At 39.4% G+C, this 23,871-nt stretch overlaps 1 long non-coding RNA gene across 1 annotated transcript in view; it reads left to right on the top strand.

The window, feature by feature from the left end:
* Positions 1-905: 905 nt before the first annotated feature.
* Positions 906-23,871, top strand: part of LOC105236251 — a 36,039-nt gene continuing 13,073 nt past the window's right edge. The window contains exon 1 of the long non-coding RNA XR_004624119.1: positions 906-1,021. This is a non-coding gene — a long non-coding RNA (uncharacterized LOC105236251). The remainder of the gene's footprint in view (positions 1,022-23,871) is intronic.

The following is a 23,871-nucleotide window of genomic DNA, read 5'->3' as shown; positions in this document are numbered from 1 at the left end:
GGCACCCCTCCCATTGTTCTTAAGATGGACTTCAAACTCCCTAACTTGGTATTAAATACCTACTTCACTAGTCTCACCCTGCGCATTCTCCCCTTCTTTGACCAGGAGACTTTCCTCAGTTTCTCAAATGCTGCATGTACCTTGCTATCTCCAGGCCTTTACATATGCTGTTGTCTTTGCACAGCACTCTTTTTCTTTTTCAGTTAAGGTATTTACTCTTAAAGGCTTTTCACATTTTATTCTTAAGCAAGCTTTTCTGTACCCCTCCCCTGCCACCCAAATTAGACCAATGCCCCAGTGTACGTTCATGGCAGTCTTTACTGAAACCACTCTTCAAATTAATAATTACATAATGAATTGTATAAGTTTATTGTATTCTCATTGCCTGGTATATATAGTTGGTACTCAGTATGTTTTTGTTAACTTAAATGAAGGGTAAGTACGTTGCAGTTCTTGTTAAAGCAAACTAGGAAGTTACCTGATTTTCTTTAGGAGGAAAGATTAAAGTCAATGCTGTAGGAATAATGGGATTTGGTATGGTGACTATCACAAATATCCTAGGTTTTATGGTGGGGGAAGTTTTAAAAGCTAAAAAATTTCTCCAGTTCTTGGAGAGAGAGCTTCCTAAAAGTAGTATGATTATCCACTTCATACCATGTTCTCAACCAGCTGGCTTCAGGTTCTAAGCACCAAACTAGTGACCTTTCATAAAGAGGTTTTCCTTTGAGAAGCCGGGTACTTGCACATAATGTATACCACTAGAGGGTGCATTCAACTAAAACTTGCCTTTTTAGTATTACATCAACTTTGTACAGTTTAAAATTCGTTCATTTCCTGGTAGTGAAGGAACATGATCTCAAATTGTTTTTGTGGATAAGTCATGGAAATCCTGTGGGATTCAGAAGAAAATATCAGTGTTACTACTACTAACAGCTGACTTTCATTGAACATTTTATAGGTACCTTGCACCGTGTGCTGAATGCTCTTCATTCATTCCTTGCTTCACCCAGTAGCCTGAGAGGTAGGTACTATATTTTCTCCATTTTACAATGAGAAAACAAGGTTGGAAAGCTGAAGTAACTTAACCAAGGCCACACATTAGTAAAAGGTAGAGTTATGATATGAATGAAGATCTCGGTTCAAAGGTGTGGGCTCTGCTACCTTGAAATACTGTAGGGGATTGTGTGCCTGCTTGAACCCTCTTTGAAACTAAGTTATCCTTGCCTATGTGAGACTTTATATTCCTAGAATGTACTCCCTTTTACAGTTGATGGGATTGTCTTTTTATTAAATTTTAGCCATTCAGCTATTATTGAAATACTATAAACAGCTATTTTTATAACAGTATTATCCACAGGGTAATTTTTTTTTTTTTAAGTGAGAAGGATAAAGCATGCACACACAAGAAGGGGGGGGGCGGGGGATGAGGACAGGGAGGGGCAAAGGGAGAGGGAGAATCTCAAGCGGACTCCACGCTCAGCCCAGAGCCTAATGCAGCTGTTGATCTTATGACCCGAGATCATAACCTGAGCCAAAATTGAGTATCAGACACTTAACCAACTGACCCACTCAAGTGCCCCTCCACAGGGTGAATGTTAAGTGAGGAGCTTAGTTTTGATTATGAAGGACAGAAGTACCTCATTTTGAGAGCATTGTCAAGTATATTATGCATACAAAAAGATATAAAACATATAAAGTAATTATAAAACACATTCATGTAAATACTACTCAGTTTAAGAAGCTGACTATTGCCAGATATTGATTTATATTAATGTAATTGTTTTATACAGGCAATACATTTGTTTCAAACAAAATAGTTATGATAGATTTCTATAAACTGTCTCTCCTAATAATTAGAAATTTTGAGAAGATATAAACAACTCTGTGAGGATCCTGAAGAGTAAGTAAATGCAGGTCCTTGTGGAGGGGAGTCAAAATCCAAAGAAGTAACTAGCACGCGCATGCATGCGTGTGTGTGTCTCTGTGTGTCTGTGTCTTGGCCCTGAGAGTGGGTCACAGTTACAAAGTGCATGAGCAGCTAAAACTGTAACAGAAATCCCGCCATCATTTTTCTGGCTGGAAGAACCAAAGGAAAAAAAGCGTGTAACAGCCATACCTAGAGAGTGAGGGGGATCCTGGAAGGGCGAGAACCCCAAAAAGGATGCTTCTACTTCCGCGCGTGGAGTCTTGAGCTAGCTCCTGACTTCCCATGCACAAGACAAACTTGAGGCTTAAAGAAATGAACTGAGATTTGAATGGCCGCCCACAAAAAAATGAGACAAAGCCTGCAACACAGGTCTAAAAAAGTTAATTGCCTACTAAAATATTTTTTTTCATAAGGATTAAAACAGAATTCAGAGTATATACAGAATAACATTCACGATGTCCAGGATAAAAATCCAGAATGTAAACTTACCACTGGTTCAGTGGTACTTTGAATTCTGGTCTTCTTCCATAATTTGCGTGCTACCGTTTATTTTTCAGTTCCTCAAAGAGCTGATCTATGCGTTATGTTTTATAGTTACATTCATTGGGAGACACAGGGTGGAATGTGGTCATTCGATCTTACCTGGAATTGGAACCACTCCCATTAGAATTTTGAATCCTCACTTTTGTCTAGATTGTTTCCAGGTAAGAGGTGCTTGGCCAGCCCAGCTAAAATGACCACTAGGGGCTGCAGGACTAGGAGTGTCCAAGGCTCAGCCTCAGGGAGCTGGCCCTCTAGCTGAGTCTTAGACTAGTGTGAGCAGATTCAAAACAAGCTCTTTAACTGTAGAGTATTTGGAATGATAGCGAATCTAGAAAGGATGGCTGGGGCCTGATTTTGCCAATTGAGTGTTTTTTTTTTTTTTAATGACAGATTAAAGGGTTTGCATTTGATCCTTTAGAGCTTAAGCAATGAAGAACTAAACATACATAATGTTTTAGATTATACAGTGGATCCCATAAGATCTAGAGAAGAGTGTTATGTACAGAAATGGTACCTGATGGAGTGCTCAGAACCCTGATGCTTACTTAACTTCTTTGGAATATACGGAAAATGAGCGAGAGAGAGAGAGAGAGAAGAAAATGATTATCACACTACTATTGGAAATAAAAATGAGATCCAGATCATGACATTCTAATAGCTTCTTTCTTAAAAATCTATCTTTTAAGCTGCTTTAGAAGTAAAGCCAATGGGTAAAGAAATTATGAGTTCCTTTTTTCTTCTTTCAGCATTATTTTATACTCTTTAGTGAATATGCATTACATTTAGAGTTTTTATTAAAGAATTTTAAATTTTTTATTTAAATTCAGTTTACATATGGTGTAATGGAGGTAGAATTTAGTGATCAGTTGTACATAACACCCAGTGCTCATTTCATCAAGTGCCTTCCTTAATGCCTATCACCCAGTTACCCTGTCTCCCCACCCACCTCCCCTCCAGCAACCCTCTGTTTGTTTTCTAGAGTTAAGAGTCTCTTATGGTTTGTCTCCCTCTCTGTTTTCATCTTATTTTTCTTATTTTTTTTTAAAAGATTTTTTAAATTTATTTATTCGACAGAGATAGAGACAGCCAGTGAGAGAGGGAACACAAGCAGGGGGAGTGGGAAAGGAAGAAGCAGGCTCATAGCAGAGGAAGCCTGATGTGGGGCTCGATCCCACAACACCGGGATCATGCCCTGAGCCGAAGGCAGACGCTTAACCGCTGTGCCACCCAGGTGCCCCCATCTTATTTTTCTAAAGAGTTTTTTAATCCATGAGAGTTTTAAAACTGCACGTGAGAATTTCCAGTCATATATAGATTTATAGAAATACCTACCTCTTAAAAAAAATCTTGTATTTTTGTTTATGGGTCAGTAAATGCAATGTCAGAGAAGTTAAGTGATTGCCACACTAGTGACAGCTTTATTACCTGACATGCATCTGGAGGTGGCCGTGTGTTTTTATTTCTTCATTTACAGTGTTGGTTTTCTCACTTAGTAACAAAGTTACAAGCAGTACTGCTTTATTTCAGAAGTGGAAAAAAAAAATGTATCTGAAGTGTTTAACAGGAAAAACCCGTTAGTGGAAGTTGCTTGGGGTCGATAACAATAGGGAATGGGAATACTATGACATTTGTATTCTCCCCTGAAAAAGGTTAAATCTTTTTCATATCCTTTGTTTAAACATGAGCAAGAATAGCACTGTGAATATTAATCACAAAAGTGATGTGGCCCTGGGACTCTAACCCTCTTCTGGTGTATCTCTCCAGTTCGAGTTCCTAATCATGCTTTTTAGTGGTTACAGCGTCAAGTGCTTCGAATGAATACTTAAACCTAAATTACATATAAATGGTAAGATTTCCAAGCTCTCTTCTCTGAAAAGAGTACTTACTTCTGCTTCTCCTCTTATGTCTGAGGAAATGCTACCTGATTTGGGCCCCGATGGTCCCTTCAAAGGGAGCAGTGGGAAGTCTGTACTTGTAGATGGAATTCTATAAAATGGGGTAGATGAGGAAAAAGCATTTTTTGGTATCTACTGTATGCCAGTACCTTCTTAAATGCTAGATACATAAAAATGACAGAGTCCTTGTCTCTCAACAACCAACAACCTGTGAGGGTAAGATACGCAGACTGGTAAAATGCTGGTACGGCAGTAAGTGAAGGAATTACACTGGTAGTAAAGAGTACAGAGAAATTCATTCTTACCGGGAGATTTTAGAAAACTTCACAGTAGAGTGTGTTGCAGACAACTGGAGAGGGGGATTAGGGAGGTGATGGGGAGGAGTCCATAAAAAAGAAACAATCGTTATCTCCAGTAAGCTGAAATGCTTTGTGTAAATGAGGTGTGTGCACAGAGGGAAGGAGGAAGGAGAATTTAAGGTAATACTTTATAAAGGATGAAAGTGAACATAACTAAGTGACCAAAACGTGTAGTATACAGATTTAGTAACTACCATAGGAAATCTACCTATGATTCTCTGGGTAAAAAATAATAAATTAGTTCATCCTAAGTTGTTTGAGAGAATCACATAGTAGGAAAAAACTAGCCCTCCAAAAAGTTTGGTATAGAAAATAAATGTGATGAGCCCTGGGTGTTATATGCAACTGCTCAATTATTGAACACTATGTCTGAAACTAAATATGTACCGTATGTTGGCTAATTGAATTTAATAAAAAATATAAATGGTCATGGGAAGAAAGGTCCCACAAATATTTTAGGAAATATTTATAGATTAGGAAAATGTATAAAATGATATTGCATATATTCCGCAAGATGTGAACCTAGGGTGATGAGCTCCAAGAAGACGAATTGGGCACAGTCCATACCCCCCAGAAAAACACTTATGCCCATAATACCCCAAGGAATAAATGGAGGGCAAATGTAGAATTGTGTCCAGCTGTGCCCAAGGCAGCTCAATGTGGAAATCACTAGCAAGCTTTCAGATAGAACATTAGTCACACGGGGTCTGTGTTGCTTTTAGATACCCACACGACGTGTGTTGGAGCAGGACAGCAAACCAGATAGTAGGACTTCTTTTAAACCAGACTGTACATTCTTAGTCTGCAAGTGTTGCTGCTTTTCCTGTATTGGGTCTTTGTTTTAAAAACATATTTAGGGTGATGGTGATGGTTATAGAGTGTGCTTAGTATTACCTTACACTTAGAACGGTTAAAATGGTAAATTTTATGTATGTTTTACTACAACTTAAAAAATAGAAAAACTGATATTTAATCTTTAACAGTAGTACTTTCATCCTCTCTTGAAGCTCATTTTTACATCTGTGACTATATTAGATGTTCTTAAATTTAAGAATCAAGTTGTTACTTGCATATAATTTCCCTTTCTTATAAAAAAACCAGTAATAGTCATTTACACTTGGGGAAAATTAAGCTATGGAGAGTGTAACTAATATTAAATCTGTCAAAACTGGATCCAGGATTTAAAATGTCTGGTCCCTTTTCTGTGCTCAGAGATATGGCCATGTCACCTCCTGTGGTTACCTTATAATTCATTCTATTCTTTTTCAGGCTCATACTAAAATACATTTTGCTACCTGGAAAATATTCATCTGTCCTTCCCAGTTTCATATTCTGAATCTCCTAGTGCAGTCCTATTTGGAGGTGGTTAGACTCCCTTCCCCATCCCTCACCCCCTCCCATACTCTTGATGAATGCATTTCTAGAAAAGATGAAAAACCGGGGCCTTATTGGCTTGAAAGGTGCTAGCAGCTGAAAAGAGAAAAGAAAATCTCATCAGTGTAATGAGAAAATTTGGGACCTGAGAGAGAACAATTGTTTAGTGTCTATTAAAACCCACACACAGGATGGCAAAACTCAAATCGATCTGTTTTAATTAAGCAAAAGCAGTAGACCGTTAAGTGAATGTTGAAGAACTGTGCCAGGGAGTGTGTTGAATATAATGTTTTACTTAAAACCTTTAGTAAAAACTTTTTACCTGTTTACAAGAGAGAGAGATGATAGCGCTGTCAACCAAATTGTTGTCAAATGAATAAGTGCATAAAAGACTTTAAAACCAACCCTCTTTTACTCATTAAAGTCTTCTAGTGCTTCATTAATTTTAATGGTATAATCTGGTTCTGATTGAAGTGCACCGGAATGTAGTTAGTGGCTCATCAGCACTGATGAGTTCCCAGTAATTCAGACCATGATGGCAAATCACATGTCTGTTTACATCTCCATGCGTGTTTGTCCATGTCTTCACAGCTTTTACATCCCAGGAACCTACTGTCTTCTTTCTGACCCCACATATATTATGCAAAAGAGATTGCTATTTTCAGAGCTGCTTTTGTACAAGTGAGTTCCGTGCAAACAGATTTTGTGGAGACGCCAAAATAGAACATGTCTTTCCCTTCAGATTCAGTGTACAGATCGCCTATGTGAGTCAAATGCATTTTTGAAAAGGAATCTGGTGTGTATGTTAAAAAGTAAATGACAGGCTCAGTTCATTGTATTTCTGCTGTAGCTCTAAGATTCATAAATCTAATTAAAAATTTTAATTCAAATATAATTAGCAGTGTTATATTAGTTTCAGGTGTCCAATATAATGATTGAGTAATTCTATCCATTACTCAGTGCTCATCATAAGTATGATCTTTATCCCCTTTACCTATTTCACCCGTTTCTCTTTCCACCCCACCTCCCTCCCCTCTGGCTACCACCGGTTCTCTATATTAAGAGTCTGGTTTTTTGTTTCTTTTTCATTTTCTTGAATTCCACTTAGTGAAATCATAAGGTATTTGTCTTCCTCTGACTGATTTCACTTAGCGTTATACCCTCTAGATCCATCCATGTTGCAAATGACAAGATTTCATTCTTTTTTCTGGCTGAGCGATGTTCTTTTGTATGTATTTACCACATCCTCCTAAATTCTCCTTTGACAGCTCCTTAATTACATCTGTCAAACTGATTTACTCATTGTCCAGTATAATTTATTCTGACAGAAAGAATAGATAATTATGGTGCACCTCCTTAATCTTTGAGGTAGTTTTTATCTGGTGTGGGTATTTTCATAGCACTAGGATAAGTGACTCAGTGAACATATGGGCTCAAAGCAAGAGATCAAACAGTTTGACCCCATCCCTACCATAGGACAAAACAGGAGCACTTAGACCTTAGTAGCAACTGAGTGGGGCTTTCTTCGATGATGTGAAGGTACATCCACCAGATGTGACCTCCCCCTTTTCTAGGTTCCGTGATGGCCATTTGCCTTCTCTTCACATAGATTTTTAACAGAAAAGATAAAATACGGTTAATTTGGCTTTCTTTTCTGAATCATTCAGTTGTAGACTTGCGGTTCTTTGGTCTTCCAGATGGTCTCCATTATGTACAGATTTTTCTAGTTTAATTCTCAGATGGCAGTTTTACCTTTTTTTTCCTTGAGGGTTTTGAGCATCCCTCATATATGCTCTGTTTCTCAGTAAAAGTATCAGTATAGGTCTCTACATATATAAGAAAAATAAATTCAGTTGGCCCTTGAACAGCATGGGTTTGGAGCATGGATCCACGTATATGTGGAATTTTTCAATACAGTACTGTAAATGTATTTTTCCTTAATGATTTTCTTGATTTTTTTTTTCTAGTTTGCTTTTTTGTAAGAACACAGTATGTATAATACATATACATATATATGTTAGCTGACTATGCTCTCAGTAAAGCTTCTGATCAACAATAGGCTATCATTTAAGTTTTGGGGAGTCAAAAGTTTATATGTGGATTTTTGACTTTGCAGGGAATCAGCACCCCTAACTCCCAAATTGTGTAAGGGTCAACTGTATTTTTAATGTTGAGAGATAATGAATATTTGATTTCAACCTTGTTTTTTTTTTTTTTTTAAAGATTTATTGAGAGAGAGAAGGAGAGCAAGCATGAATCATGGGGAGGAGAAACAGACCCCCCACTGAGCAGGGAGCCCAATGCAGGGCTCAATCCCAGGACCCTGGGATAATGACCTGAGCTGAAGGCAGACACTCAACTGACTGAGCCACCCAGGCGCCCCATTTCTACCTTGATTATTGAATTAAATATAATAGCTATTCCATAATTTATACCAATGTTTTCCTCTATTAAAGTTAATAGCAGCTATGTATCTTGTCACATTAAAAAATTAGGCTTTATTACATTTTAAATCTTAAAAAGTTGTTATGCAATACTTTTTTTTTTCTTTTTTTTAAGATTTTACTTATTTGTCAGAGGGAGAGAGCACAAGCAGGGGGAGCAGCAGGCAGAGGGAGAAGTAGGCCCTCCGCAGAGCAGAGAGCCCATGGGGGACTTGGACCTGACCGAAGGCAGATGCTTAACTGACTGAGCCACCCAGGCATGCCTGTTATGAAATACTTTTGACATTCAAAAAGGAATAAGAGATTTATGTCTGGGGACCAGCAGGTGAGAAGGGGAATCATCATTGTGAAAGGGATAATCTATCCTGACAGCAGAAGGAGGTAGAGAGCTGCTTTTACATGATGGGATGGGGAGAAATAGTTGTGGAACCCAGGTGATCCCCTTGGACACCTCCTGGTACTCCCTTATATTACTATAACAATGCAAAAACAACCCCAACCCAAGAAGGATGTATTTGCCAAGGCCTTAGAACTGAAGGTTTTGCTCACAATGGAAGATAAGGCACCAAGACCAGCCAAGGTGGTAGTTGAGAATGGGGGAAATAGAGAAAGGATAATGGAAGAGGCTGATGAAAAATGCCATTTGGAACAATGGGGGATTTAGTTCCTACCACTAACCACCCCCCCCCTTTTCTAAGATCTTCCTTAGGAAGTGAGATCCATGGCAGCTGCAGGAAGCTTCTCCTAGAAGTCTATATGATGCGAAGAGTAGATGGTAGTGGCCATGCAAATATATCACTGAGATCTCCTCTTGCAGGGGGCGTAATGGACAACTCCAGGTACTACCCCTCAGGATCAACCATCATGTTCATACTGAGTCCACACTTCCTATACTCTGCTTTCAGCTCATAAATGAGCAAGGCCTATTCCTGTCTTAGGACATGCAAGACTTTTCTAACAGGTGTGAAGACACCCATGGGCCTGTATGAAACTTTCCTGGACCTGTATTGTAGTCTGGAACTTCCTTTCTTCCCTCTCGTTCTAGTATCATGTTTAGAACACATCTCCCTTCTCATGCTCCCTCCTACAAATAGCACTTTCATGTTGAATCCTGCCTTGGCATCTGCTTCCTGGCTGACCCAGATGCAGCTGATAATCTTGTTTCAGGCCTTTGGGTTCTTCCTGATACTTTGTTAACCTACCCTAAGTGATACTGAGAAAGGAATGTTGTGTATTTGTTTATTTCCTCTTTGTAAGTTCTGTCAGTTTGGGCTTCATGTATTTTGAAACTTATTAGATGAATACATATGTAGAATTTTTAAGTTTCCTTAGTGGATTTACATGTACATAATTATAAAAGTCCTTCCTTTATCCTTTTTTTTTTTTTGGCTTAAAAAAAGCATTTTATTATCTTCTATGATTATCTGGGTTGTCTGCACTCAGCTGAATGATTTTTTGTGTTTTGGAAATTTATCAGTTTTATTGCATGCATCTGTAGTATTTTTTGTTATTTTTACTGAGTAGTATTCAGACTCTTATTAAAATCAACAGTTTTGGGGCGCCTGGGTGGCACTGAGGTTAAGCATCTGCTTTCGGCTCAGGGCATGATCCCGGCGTTATGGGATCGAGCCCTGCATCAGGCTCCTCCACTGTGAGCCTGCTTCTTCCTCTCCCACTCCCCCTGCTTGTGTTCCCTCTCCCATTCCACCTGCTTGTGTTCCCTCTCTCTCTGGCTGTCTGTGAAATAAATAAATAAAATCTTTAAAAAAAAAATCAACAGTTTTACATCTTCCAGTGTCTTCAGAGTATCAATCTCTCTTGACTTATGCTTTTTTTTTTTAATTTTAATTCCAGCAGTTAGTATATAGTGTTATATTCATTTCAGGTGTCTAATACAGTGATTCAACAATTCTATACATTACTTAGCGCTCCTCAAGATAAGTGTACTCTTAAGCTGCTTCACCTATTTCATCCATCCCCCCACCACCCCTCTGGTAACCATCGTTTGTTCTCGATAGTTAAGAGTCTGTTTCTTGGTTCATTTCTTTTTTCTTCATTTGTTTTCTTAAATTCCACATATGAACGAAATCGAAGTATTTATCTTTCTCTGATTTCACTTAGCATTATACTCTCTAGATCCATCTATATTGTTGCAAATGGCAAAATTTCATTCTTTTTTTATGGCTGAGTAATACAGTCCATTGTATATGTCTCCCACATCTTGATCCATTCCTCTATTAGTGGACACTTGGGCTGCTTCCATACTGTGGCTATTGCAAATAAAACTGCAATAAACACGGGTGCATATATCTTTTCAGAATAGTGTTTTTGTGTTCTTTGGATAAATACCCAGTAGCGGAATTACTGGATCATATGGTAATTCTATTTTTAATTTTTTGAGCAGTCTCCATACTGTTTTCCACAGCCCTGCACCAGTTTGCATTCCCACCAATAGTGCAAGAGGGTTCCTTTTTCTCCACATTCTTACCACATCTGTTGTTTCTTGTGTTTTTTATTTTAGCCGTTCTCACAGGTTGAGGTGCTACCGCACTGTAGTTTTGACTTGCATTTTTGTGATGATTAGTAATTTTGAGCATCTTTTCATGTGTATGTCTTCTTTGGAGAAATGTCTGTTCATGTCTTCTGCCTGTTTCATTTGGATTATTTGGGTTTTTTGGCGTTGAGTTGTATAAGTTTTTGTTTAAGATTTTTATTTGAGAGAGAGAGAAAGAGAGATAGCAAGAGAGAGCATGAGGCGGGGTTGGGGAGAGGAAGAAGCATGTTCCCCGCTGAGCAATGTGGGGCTTGATTCCAGGACCTGGGATCATGACCTGAGCCAAAGGCAGACACTTAACTGACTGAGCTGCCCAGGTACTTCAAGCTGTGTAAGTTCTTTATATATTTTTGGAATTTAAAGTTTTATCAGATATGTTATGAGCAAGTATCTCCTCTCATTCTGTAGGTTGTCTTTTAGTTTTGTTGATTTGTTTCCTTTGCTCTGTGGAAGCTTTTTATTTTAATACAGTCCCAATAGTTTATTTTTGCTTTTGTTTCCCTTGCCTCAAGAGTCAGGCCTAGAAAAATGTTGCTACAGCCAGTGTCAGAGAAACTGCCTGTGCTCTCTTCAAGGATTTTTATGGCTTCAGGTCTCCCATTTAGATCTTCAATTCATTTTGAGTTTATTTTTGTGTATGGAGTAAAAAAGTGGTCCACTTTCTTTTGCAAGCAATTGTCCAGTTTTCCCAATACCATTTGTTAAAGAGACTTTCCCCCATTGCATATTCTTGCCTCCTTCATCAAAGAATAATCGACCATATAATTGGGTTCATTTCTGCGCTCTCTATTCTGTTCCATGGATCTGTGTGTCTGTTTTTGTGCCAGTATCCTGCTGTTCTGATTACTACAGCTTTATAGTTCATCTTGAAATCTGAGATTATAATGCTTGCAGTTTTGTTCTTTTTCAAGATTGCTTTGGCCATTCAGGTTTTTTTACGGTTCCATACAAATTTTAGGATTTAGGATTAGTCTAATTCTGTGAAAAATGCTGTTGGTATTTTAATAAGGATTTAATTAAATCTGTAGGTTGCTTTGGGTACTATAGGCATTTTAACGATATTAGTTCCTCCAGTCCATGAACACGGAATGTTTTTCCATTTCTTTGTGTCATCTTCAGTTTCTTTCATCTGTGTTTTTTAGTTTTCAGAGTATAGCTCTTAAGTTTATTCCTAGGTATTTTATTATTTGGGGGCCAGTTGTAAATGGGATTGTTTTCTTAATTTCTCTTTCTGCTGTTTCTTTATTAGTGTATAGAAATGCAATGGATTTCTGTATATTGGCTTTGTATACAGCAATCTTACTGAATTTATCACTTCTAGTAGTTTTTTTGTGCAGTATTTAGGGTTTTCTATGTATAGTATCATGTCAAGTTGTGACAGTTTTAATTCTTTGCTTCTGATTTGGGTGGTTTAATTTCTTATCTGACTGCTATGGCTAGGACTTCCAGTACTATGTTGAATAAAAGTGGTGAGAGAAAAAGGGGAAAAGCTCTGTTTTTCATCATTGTGTATGATATTAGCTGTGGGTTTTTCATATATGGCCTTTATTATGGTGAAGTATGTTCCCTCTAAACCTACCTGATTGAGGGTTTTTATCATGAATGGATGTGTGTCAAATGCTTTTTCTGTATCTATTGAAATGATCATAGTTTTTATCCTGTCTCTTCTTGATGTGATGTATGATGTTGACTATTTGCAAATATTGAACCACCCTTGCATCTCAGGAATAAATCCCATTTGATCATGGTGAATGATTTTTTTAATGTATTGTTGGATTCAGTTTGCTAATATGTTGTTTATTTTTGCATCTATGTTCACCAGAGATATGGGTCTGTAGTTCTGTTGTTTCATAGTGTCCTATCTGGTTTTGGTATCAGGGTAATGCAGGCCTCATAGAAGAAATTTGGAAGCTTTCCCTTCTCTTCTATTTTTTGAAATACTTTGAGAAGAAAGAAACTCTTTAAATGTTTGGTAGAATTCACCTGTGAAGCCACCTGATCCTGGACTTCAGTTTGTTGGGAGTTTCTTGATCACTGATTCAGTTTCATTACTGGTAACTGGTCTGTTTAAATTTTCTATTTCTTCCTGATTCAGTTTTGGGAGGTTATAGGTTTCTAGGAATTTATCCATTTCTTTTAGGTTGTCCAATTGGCTGACATATAATTTTTCATAATCCTCTTACAGTCATTTATATCTCTTTGGTATTAGTGGTTATTTTTCCTCTTTCATTTCTTATTTTGTTTGAGTCCTTTTTTTTTTTTCTTTAAAGAGTCTGGATAGAGGTGTATCATTTTTTAAAATATTTTTTTATTATGTTAGTCATTGTACTGTACATCCCTGGTTTCTGATGTAAAGTTCGATGATTCATTAGTTGCGTATAACACCCAGTGCACCATGCAATGTGCCCTCCTTACTACCTATCACCAGTCTATCCCATTCCCCCACCTTCCTCCCCGCTGAAGCCCTCAGTTTGTTTCTCAGAGTCCATAGCCTCTCATGATTCATTCCCCCTTCTGATTACCCCCCCNTTTATCCCTTTCTTCCCCTACCGATCATCCTAGTTCTTATGTTCCACAGATGAGAGAAACCATATGATAATTGTCTTTCTCTGCTTGACTTATTTCACTTAGCATTGTTTCCTCCAGTGCTGTTCATGTTGCAGCAAATGTTGAGAATTCGTTCTTTCTGATAGCTGAGTAATATCCGTTGTATATATGGACCACATCTTCTTAATCCAGTCATCTGTTGAATGGCATCTCGGTTCCTTCCACGATTTAGCTATTGTGGACAATGCTGCTATGAACATTGGGGAGCATATGGCCCTTCTCTTCACTTTGTCTGTATCTTTGGGGTAAATACCCAGTAGTGCAATGGCTGGGTCATAGGGTAGCTCAATTTTTAACTTTTTAAGGGACCTCCACACTATTTTCCAGAGTGGCTGTACCAACCTGCATTCCCACCAACAATGTAGGAGGGATCCCCTTTCTCCACATCCTCTCCAACAATTGTTGTTTCTTGCCTTGTCAATTTTTGCCATTCTAACTGGCGTAAGGTGGTATCTTAGTGTGGTTTTGATTTGAATTTCCCTGATGGATAATGATTTTGAACATTTTTTCATGTGTCTGTTGGCCATTTGTATGTCTTCATTGGAAAAGTGTCTGTTCCTGTCTTCTTCCCATTATATGATTTGTTTATTTGTTTCTCGCGTATTGAGTTTGAGAAGTTCTTTGTAGATCTTGGATACCAGTCTTTTAACTGTAGCATCATTTGCAAATATATTCTACCATTCCGTGGGCTGCCTCTTAGTTTTTTTGACTGTTTCCTTGGCTGTGCAGAAGCTCTTTATCCTGATAAAGTCCCATAAGTTCATTTTATCTTTTATTTCTCTTGCCTTTGGAGATGTGTCGTGAAAAAGGTTGCTCTGGCCGATGTCATAGAAGTTGTTGCCTATGTTCTCCTCTAGAATTTTGNGGTTTGCTTTGGCCAATGTCGTAGAGGTTGTTGCCTATGTTCTCCTCTAGGCTTTTGATGGATTCCTGTCTCACATCAAGGTCTTTCGTCCATTTGGAGTTTATTTTTGTGTGTGGTGTGAGAGAGTGGTCAAGTTTCATTCTTTTGCATGTAGCTGTCCAATTTTCCCAGCACCATTTATTGAAGAGACTGTCTTTTTTCCACCGGATGTTTTTTCCTGCTTTATCAAAGATTAGTTGCCCAAAGAGCCGAGGGTCCATTTCTGGGTTCTCTATTCTGTTCCATTGGTCGATGTGTCTGTTTTTGTGCCAGTACCATGCTGTCTTTGTGATCACAGCTTTGTAGTACAGCTCGAAATCATACATTGTGATGCTCCTAGCTTTGTTTTTCCTTTTCAACAGTTCCTTGGCGATTCGGGGCCTTTTCTGGTTCCATACAAATTTAAGGACTATTTGTTCCAGTTCTTTGAAAAATGTCCTCGGTATTTTGATCGGGATAGCATTGAAAGTGTAGATTGCTCTGGGAAGCATGGACATTTTAACTATGTTAGTTCTTCTGATCCATGAGCATGGAATATTTTTCCATCTTTTTCTGTCTTCCTCAATGTCTTTCAAGAGTGATCTATAGTTTCTAGGATATAGGTCCTTTACGTCTCTGGTTAAGTTAATTCCAAGGTAACGCATGGTTTTTGGTGTTATTGTAAATGGGATGGATTCCCTAATTTCTCTTTCTTCAGTCTCGTTATTCGTGTATAGAAATGCAACTGATTTCTGGGCATTGATTTTGTATCCTGCCACCTTACTGAATTGTTCTATAACTTCTAATAGTTTGGGAGTGGATTCCTTCTTTTGGGTTTTCAATATAGAGTATCATGTCATCTGCGAAGAGAGTTTGACTTCTTCTTTGCCAATTTGGATACCTTTTATCCCTTTTTGTCGTCTGATTGCTGTTGCCAGGACTTCTAGTACTACGTTGAATAATAGTGGAGAGAGTGAGCATCCTTGTCGTGTTCCTGATCTTAAGGGAAAAGCTTCCAGCTTTTCCCCATTGAGAATAATGTTTGCTGTAGGCTTTTCATAGATGGTTTTTATGAGATTGAGGAATGTACCCTCTATTCCTACACTCTGAAGGGTTTTAATCAGGAAAGGATGCTGTATTTTGTCAAATGCTTTTTCTGCATCAATTGAGAGGATCATATGGTTCTTGAGTCTTTTCTTGTTGATATGATGTATCACATTGATTGATTTGCGAGTGTTGAACCATGCTTGCATCCCAGGTATGAATCCCACTTGGTCATGATGGATAATCCTTTTAATGTACTGTTGGATTCTATTAGCAAGGATCTTGTTGAGGATTTTGGCATCCATATTCATTAGAGAAATCGGTCTGTAATTCTCCTTTTTGAGGGGGTCTTTGCCTGGTTTGGGGATCAAGGTAATATTAGCCTCATAGAATGAGTTTGGTAGCTTTCCTTCTGTTTCTATTTTTTGAAATAGCTTTAGGAGAATAGGTATTATTTCTTCTTTGAATGTTGGTAGAATTCCCCAGGAAAACATTCCGGGCCTGGAGTTTTGTTTTTTTGGAAGGTTGTTTATCACTGACTCAATCTCTTCATAATTAATTGGCCTNGTGAGAATATGCAGGGAATAATTTCTGTCTTTTGGTCTCGGTTGAGACCTGTTTGGTGTCCCAGAACATGGTCTATTCTTGAGAATGTTCCATGGGCATTAGAATAGAATGAGTATTCTTTTGTTCTGGGGTGTAGTGTTCTATATATATCTATGAGGTCCAACTCGTCGAGTATGGCATTCAAAGCCTTTGATTCTTTGCTTAGTTTTTGCCAGGGTGTTCTGTCTATTTCTGATAGTGGGGTGTTGAGGTCCCCTACTATTACTGTGTTCTTATCTATATGTCTCTTTATTTTGGTTAAGAGTTGGCTTGTGTATCTTGCTGCTCCCCTGTTGGGGGCATATATATTAATAATTGTCATATCCACNCCTTTGTTGGATACATCCTTTAATATAGTACCCTTCTGTGTCCCTAACTATAGTCTCTAGTTTAAAATCCAATCTGTTTGATATGAGAATTGTTACCCCAGCTTTCTTTTGAGGTCCATTGGCACGAAAGATGGTATTCCATCCCTTTACTTTCAGTCTGGATGTATCTTTAGGTTCAAAATGAGTCTCTTGTAACAGCAAATGGATGGGTCGTGTCTTTTTATCCAGTCTGCAACCCTGTGGCGTTTTATGGGAGCATTTAGGCCATTTACATTGAGAGCGATTATTGAAAGATATGATTTTAATGATGCCAGTAAAGTCTTTGTTTCTATCGATTGTGACTTTCTGTTCTGTATCACTCTTGGGGCCTTTTTACCTTTATAGAACCCCCCCTTAATATCTCCTGTAGGGCTGGTTTCGTAGTTACAAAATTGGTCAGTGACTGTCGATTCTAGAAGGTCTTTATCTCTCCATCAATTCTGAATGACAGCCTTGCTGGATAGAGGACCCTTGGTTGCATGTTTTTCTCTGAAAGAGCTTTAAAAATGCCCTCCAACCCTTTCTCTTATTCCAGGTCTGTGTAGACAGGTCTGATGTAATTCTGATACCTTTGCCTTGGTACATGAGAAATTTCTTTGCCCTGGCCGCTTTCAATACTGTATCCTTGGATCTAATATTTGCGAATTGCACTATGACATGCCGTGGCGTAGGTTTGTCCTGGTTGAGCTTGGATGGGGTCCTCTCTGCCTCTTGGACACGAATGCTTGTTTCCCTTGCTAGATTAGGGAAGTTTTCAGCTACAATTTGTTCAAATATCTCTTCTAGACCTCTGTTTTTCTCCACCCCTTCAGGGATGCCGATGATTCTGACATTGGNAATGATGCTGACATTGGAACGTTTCGTTGAGTCAGTAATCTCCCGTAACCTACATTCTTGAGCGTGGATTTTTTTAAGTCCAGATTCTGTTTTCGCTTTGTCTTCTACTAACCCATCCTCCAGTTCGCTGATACGTTCTTCTGCCTCAGTGACCCTGGCCGTCAGAGCCTCTAGTTTTGACTGTATTTGGCCCACTGAGTTTTTAATTTCTGTCAGATTCGCTCTCATTTCTGCCCTTAGGGATTCTATATTCTCAGCAACGCTTTCTCTGATGCTTTTTTCAAGTTTACTCATCATCTTGACCATTGTTGCTCTGAATTCCATTTCTGATAATTGGGNGAGAATTTGGTTACATCCATATCCATTAGTTCTGTGGCAGAGGCCACAGACTCATTGTCTTTGCTGGGGGGATTTCTTCTTCTCATTCTGATGAGGAGAGGTTGCAGGGTTGCCCAGAGCCCAAATTATTGACAGGGACCCAGGCTGTGCGCCCTTTTTTTATAGGGATCTTAGGGATGTGGGCTTCTTGATTTTTTTTTTTTTTTCAGCCTGCCTTCTGGGGGAGGGGCCTGCCACGCCGATACTCAGGCAACCCTGTTTAGGTAGAGTCTCCGTGTCCCCTGCGAGGGGGGTGGAGATGGGCACGCTGTGAGCCGGTATTTCCAGGCTTTTATTCTCTGGCAGCTTTCCCTGGCGGTTGGCTGTGCCTCTTCTGAGAGTCAGCAGCAGTGGCCGAATCTCAGCCTCTGTCTCAGAGGGATCGCGGATTGTTCTCCACTGATGTTCTGGCCACTTTAACTCTGATTCTGTTGGTGCTGCTCAACCCTACAGCATCCTGGGATGTGTGCCCCACACCCGGCATCCCAGGCCTCACTTCCAGTGCCAGCGCATCTCTGTTCTTTGTGTTTTTAACACCGCCAGCGGCCCCCGCGCACTCCCGGAGCTCCCGGTCTCAGTCTGTTTCCAGTGAGCACACCGGAGCTCCGTGAGAAGTCTGGTGGCGCGTGCTTCCTGCTCACGGTCCCAGTCTTCTCTCTTGCGGGTGCCGGTCCACGAGTCTGCCCGAACCCCATGCAGGTGGCTACCGCTTCCCGGGGCCGAACGTGGCGGCTCCCTCCCCCTTCCGTTTATCTTCCGATATCTGTGCGCAGTTTCACGGCTCCCCGCTTCGTACCTCGATACTCAGCGCTGGAGATGTTCATTTGTAGAGATCCAGATGTATCTTCCTGCGTCTCAGGCTGATTCCGTGGATATTCCTGCTGGTCTGGTACCTATCCAGCTCAACTCAGGGGACCGGCTGAAAAAGGTNACCGCTGCTCCTCTGCCATCTCAACTCCTCTCTCAGGTGTATCATTTCTATTGATCTTTTCAAGGAAGCAGCTCCTGGTTTCATTGTGTTTTTTGTTTGTTTGTTTGTTTGTTTTTAGAGTCTATTTCATTTATTTTTGCTTCAGTCTTTATTATTTCCTTCCTTCTATTGGTTCTGGGTTTACTTTGTTCTTCCTTTTCAAGCTCCTGTATGTATAAGTTTGGGTTTTCTGGTATTTGTCTTGTTTCTTGAGCTAGGTCTGTATTGCTGTATTCTTCCTTCTTAGAACACCTTTTGCTGCATCCCCCAAATTTTGAACTGTTGTGTTTTCATTTTCATTTGTCTCCATGTACTTTTTGATTTCTTCTTTGATTTCTTTTTTTTTTTAAAGATTTTATTTATTTATTTGACAGAGATAGAGACAGTCAGTGAGAGAGGGAACACAAGCAGGGGGAGTGGGAGAGGAAGAAGCAGGCTCCCAGCAGAGGAGCCCGACGTGGGGCTCGATCCCGTAACGCCGGGATCACGCCCTGAGCCGAAGGCAGACGCCTAACCGCTGTGCCACCCAGGCGTCCCCCCGCTCTTCTTTGATTTCTTGTTTGACCCACTCATTGTTAGGCAGCATGTTATTTAGCCTACATGCATATGTTCTTTCCAGATTTTTTTCTTGTGGTTCATTGCTGGTTTCATAGCATTGTGGTCAGAAAAGATGCATGATATGACTTCAATCTTTGTGAATTTGATTAGACTTGTTTGGTGGCCTAATATGTGATTTATTCTGGAGAATGTTCTTTGTGCACTTGAAAACAATGTGTGTTCTTTTTTAAGATGGAATATTCTGAATAAATCTGTTAGATCCATCTGGTCCAATGTGCCATTCAAAACCATTGTTTCCTTGTTGATTTTCTGTTTGGACGATCTGTCTGTTGATTTAAGTCGGGTGTCAAAGTCCTCTACTATTGTATTACTATTGATTACTTCCTTTATGCTTGTTATTAGTTGCTTTATGTATTTGCAAGTTCCCACATTGGGTGCATAAATATTTGTATTGTTTTGTCTTCTTATTGGATTGTTTTATTATTATATAGTGTCGTTCTTTTCTCTTGTTATAGTCTTTGTTTTAAAGTCTACTTTATCCAACATAAGTATGATGCCCTGGCTTTCTTTTCACTTCCATCTGAATGATAAATGCTTTTCCATCCCTTTTCACTTGTATGTGTCTTTAGGTCTGAAATAAGTCTCTTGTAGGCAGCATATAGATGAGTATTTCCTTTTTATCCATTCTGTCACCCTGTATCTTTTGATTGGAGTGTTTAGTTCATTTACATTCCAAGTAATTATTGATAGGTATATAGTTATTGCTGTTTTGTTACTCAAATTATAGTTGTTTTTGTAGTTCTTCTCTGTTACTTTCTTTTCTTGCTCTCTTCCCTCACTGTTTGCTGGCTTTCTTTAGTGATGTACTTGGATTCCTTTCTCTCTCACTCTTTCTCTCTCTCCTTTTTTTTGCATATATATTACTGATTTTTTTTATTTGTGGTTACCATTAGACTTGTACATAACATCTTATGTATATAGCAGTCTATATTAAGTTAATGGCTGCTTAAGTTTGAACCCATTCTTTACTCCTCTCCACCCCACATTTTTGATTTATTGTGTCATACTTTACATCCTTTTATTTTGTGAATCCCCTGATTTTTATAGATAAGTTTAATTTTAGTACCTTTGTGTTTCCTACTTCTCTTATTCTTACTTATGGTCTTTCCTTTCCACTCAGAGTCCCCTTTTAATTTCTTATAGGGCTGGTTTAGTGCATATGAATTCCTTTAACATTTGTTTTTCTGGGAAACTGTTTATCTCTCCTTCTATTCCGAATGATAGCCTTGCTGGATAGAGAATTCTTGGCTGCAGGTTTGTTTTGTTTTTTTTTTTCTTTCAGCATTTTGAATCAGGCTTGCAAAGTTTCTGCTGGAAAATTAGCTGATAGCCTTTCCTTTGTATGCAACTGTTTCCTTTCCTTTTGCTGCTTTCAAAATTCTCTTTATCACTACTGTTGGCTATTTTAATCACCGTTTCTTGGTGTGGCCCTCCTCAGGTGGATTTTGTTGGGAGCGCTGTGTGCCTCCTGGATCTGGATCTCTGTTTCCTTCCCCAGATAGGGAAGTTTTCATCTATTATTTCTTCTAATAAATTTGCTGTCCCCTTTTCTCTGTCTTCTCCTTCTGGGATCCCTATAATGTGAATGTTATTATGCGTGATGGTGTCGCTGAGTTCCTAAAGTGTTTTCATTTCTTTAATTATTTTTTGTGTCTGCTGTTCACCTTGATTTCTTTCCCTCTCTGTCCTCCAGGTTGCTCATCCACTCTTCTGGTTCCTCTAGTCTATTTATTTCATCTAGTGTCTTTTTTATTTCAGTTCCTGAATTCATCTCTGGTTCTTCTTTATGTTATGTCTCATTGGTTTCACTAAGGTTTTCCACTATTTTCTCAAGTCCAATGAGTATCTTTATGATGGTCACCCTTACTTTATATTCTATCAGGCATGTTACTTATCTCCATTTTGTTTAGCTCTTTTGCTGTGATTTTTGTCCTGTTCTTTCATTTGGGGTATCCTCTGTCTCCTCATTTTGTCTAACTCTTTGTGTCTGTTTGTGTCTTTTTTTGCTCTTGAAAGCAGTGGTCTTATGAAGAAGAGGTCCTGTAGTGCCCTGCAGTGCAATGTCCCCCGTTCACCAGAACCTGCACTTGTAGGGGTGTCTCCTGTTTGTGTTGCATGTTCCCTCCTGTTGTGGCTGAATCATGTTTGCCTTCATTCCAGCTGTCTGTAGTGCCTCTTTTTGCGTGTTGGGGGAAGGGTTTGGTGTCTGTGTTGTTATTGGGCCAGTCTGGAACCACTTGGGCTTGAGTTGAGTTAGAGCAGGTGTTCACCGGAGCTGCAGGAGCACTGAACTGCACTTTGCTATACCTGTGTTGCCCCCTGAGAAACTTTGGTTGGTGGATAGGGCCTGCATTGAAACCAGATATCTATTCCCAGCGCACTGCTGGGAACAGAGCTGCTCTGATATGTGTAGTTATCTTCTCCTCTGTACTGGGGAAGGAGTCTCTTTGGAGTTGTGCTTGCCCTTGCCAGGGGTACTTGCACACTGCCAGGCTTATGGCAACGCTTTGGATGGGCTCTGGCCAAGGGTGTATTGGAGGGAGCAGGTCTGCAGGAGAATGGGGGGGCAGGGCATAGAGTGTTAGCAAGGTTTGCATAGGTCTGTTGCAGGAAAGGACCTGGAACTGTTTTAGAAAACTCCTGCTGCAGAACTGGAGGGGGCAGTTCTGCAGGGGAGCACAGGGGTGGGGCAGTCATGTCAGCAGGGTCCAAAAACGCCTGTTATGGGAGGGGACCTTCAGCTGCCCAAAACTCCTGCTGAGGCTGCCTATGTTGGAGGGGGCAGATGGGCAGAAGTATGCATGGGCAGGGTGTGTTCTTAGCAAGCTAGTTAGAGAGTGCTGGTTCCTGCAGGTGTGGGTGCAGGCTGGGGAGCAGGAGAGGGAAATGATGCCCGCCAGATCTTTTGGTCTTGGGGAAGTTTCCCAATGATTCCAACCCTCCAGCACAGGCTGTGAGATTAGTAAACAAATCTCCCTCCCATATACCCCAGGTGTTTTTCAAAAACAAAGAGGATACCGTAAAATTTAGAAAAATATCAGAGTGCATCTCAACTAATAATTATATGAAACTTATTTAGGTTTTACATTTATACACTGTACACTGGATTATAATACAATATTTTCACATAGGTTACAGCAAAAAAAGTCACCGCCTTATTATGTAATCATCATAAAAACTTTGCGAGGCAGGAATTACCTCCATTTTACAAATGAAATCAAGACTTATGTTAAAAAACAAACAAAAAAACCTAACCAAAGAGGTTAAAGATCTGTACCCTAAAAACTAAAAAACACTTATGAAAGAAATTGAAGATGACACAAAGAAATGGAAAACAGTCCATGTTCATGGATTGGAAGAACAGATATTGTTAAAATGTCTACACTACCCAAAGCAATCTACACATTTAATGCAACCTGTGTCAAAATACCAACAGCATTTTTCACAGAACTAGAACAAACAATCCTAAAATTTGTATGGAACTGCAAAAGACTTTGAATAGCCAAAGCAACCTTGAAAAAGAAAAGCAAACCTGAGGCATCACAATTCTGGACTTCAAGTTGTGTTACAAAGCTGTAGTGATCAAGACCTTATGGTACTGGCACAAAAACAGACACACAGATCCATGGAACAGAGTGGAAAACCAAGAAATGGGCCTACAACTATATGGTCAACTAATCTTTGATGAAGCAGGAAAGAATATCCAGTGGAAAAAGGAGTCTCTTCAACAAATGGTGTTGGGAAAACTGGACAACCACGAGCAGAAGGATGAAAGCGGACCACTTTCTTATACCATACACAAAAATAAATTCAAAATGGATCAAAGACCTAAATATGAGACAAAAAGCCATAAAAATGCTAGAGGAGAACACAGGCAGTAACTTCTTTGACTTTGGTCATAGCAGCTTCTTACTAGGTACGTCTCCTGAGGCAAGGGAAACAAAAGTAACGAACTATTGGGACTTCATTAAGATACAAAGCTTCTGCACAGCAAAGGAAACAGTCAACAAAACTAAAAGGCAACCTTTGGAATGGGAGATGATATTTGCAAATGGCATATCTGATAAAGGGTTAGGATCCAAAATATGAAGAGTTATAGAACGCAATAACCCCAAACCAAATAATCCAGCTAAAAAAAAAAGGACAAAAAACATGAATAGACAGTTGTCCAAAGAAGCTACACAGGTGGCCAACAGACACATGAAAAGATGCTCAACATCAGTCATCGTCAGGGAAATCCAAATCAAAACCACAATGAGATAACACATTACATCTGTCAGAATGGCTAAAATTAACGACACAGGAAATAACATGTTGGTAAGGGTGTAGAAGAAGGGGAACCTCTTACACTGCTGGTGGGAATGCAAACTGGTGCAGCCACTGTGGGCAGCAGTGTGGAGGTTCCTCAGTTAAAAATAGAACCACCCTGGGGCGCCTGGGTGGCACAGCGGTTAAGCGTCTGCC

Source organism: Ailuropoda melanoleuca, chromosome 3 (assembly GCF_002007445.2).
Source record: "Ailuropoda melanoleuca isolate Jingjing chromosome 3, ASM200744v2, whole genome shotgun sequence".
In the NCBI taxonomy this organism is placed as follows: Eukaryota; Metazoa; Chordata; class Mammalia; order Carnivora; family Ursidae; genus Ailuropoda; species Ailuropoda melanoleuca.
The sequence above is the reverse complement of the archived record's forward strand: the minus strand, read 5'-3'. Positions and strand labels throughout refer to the sequence as shown.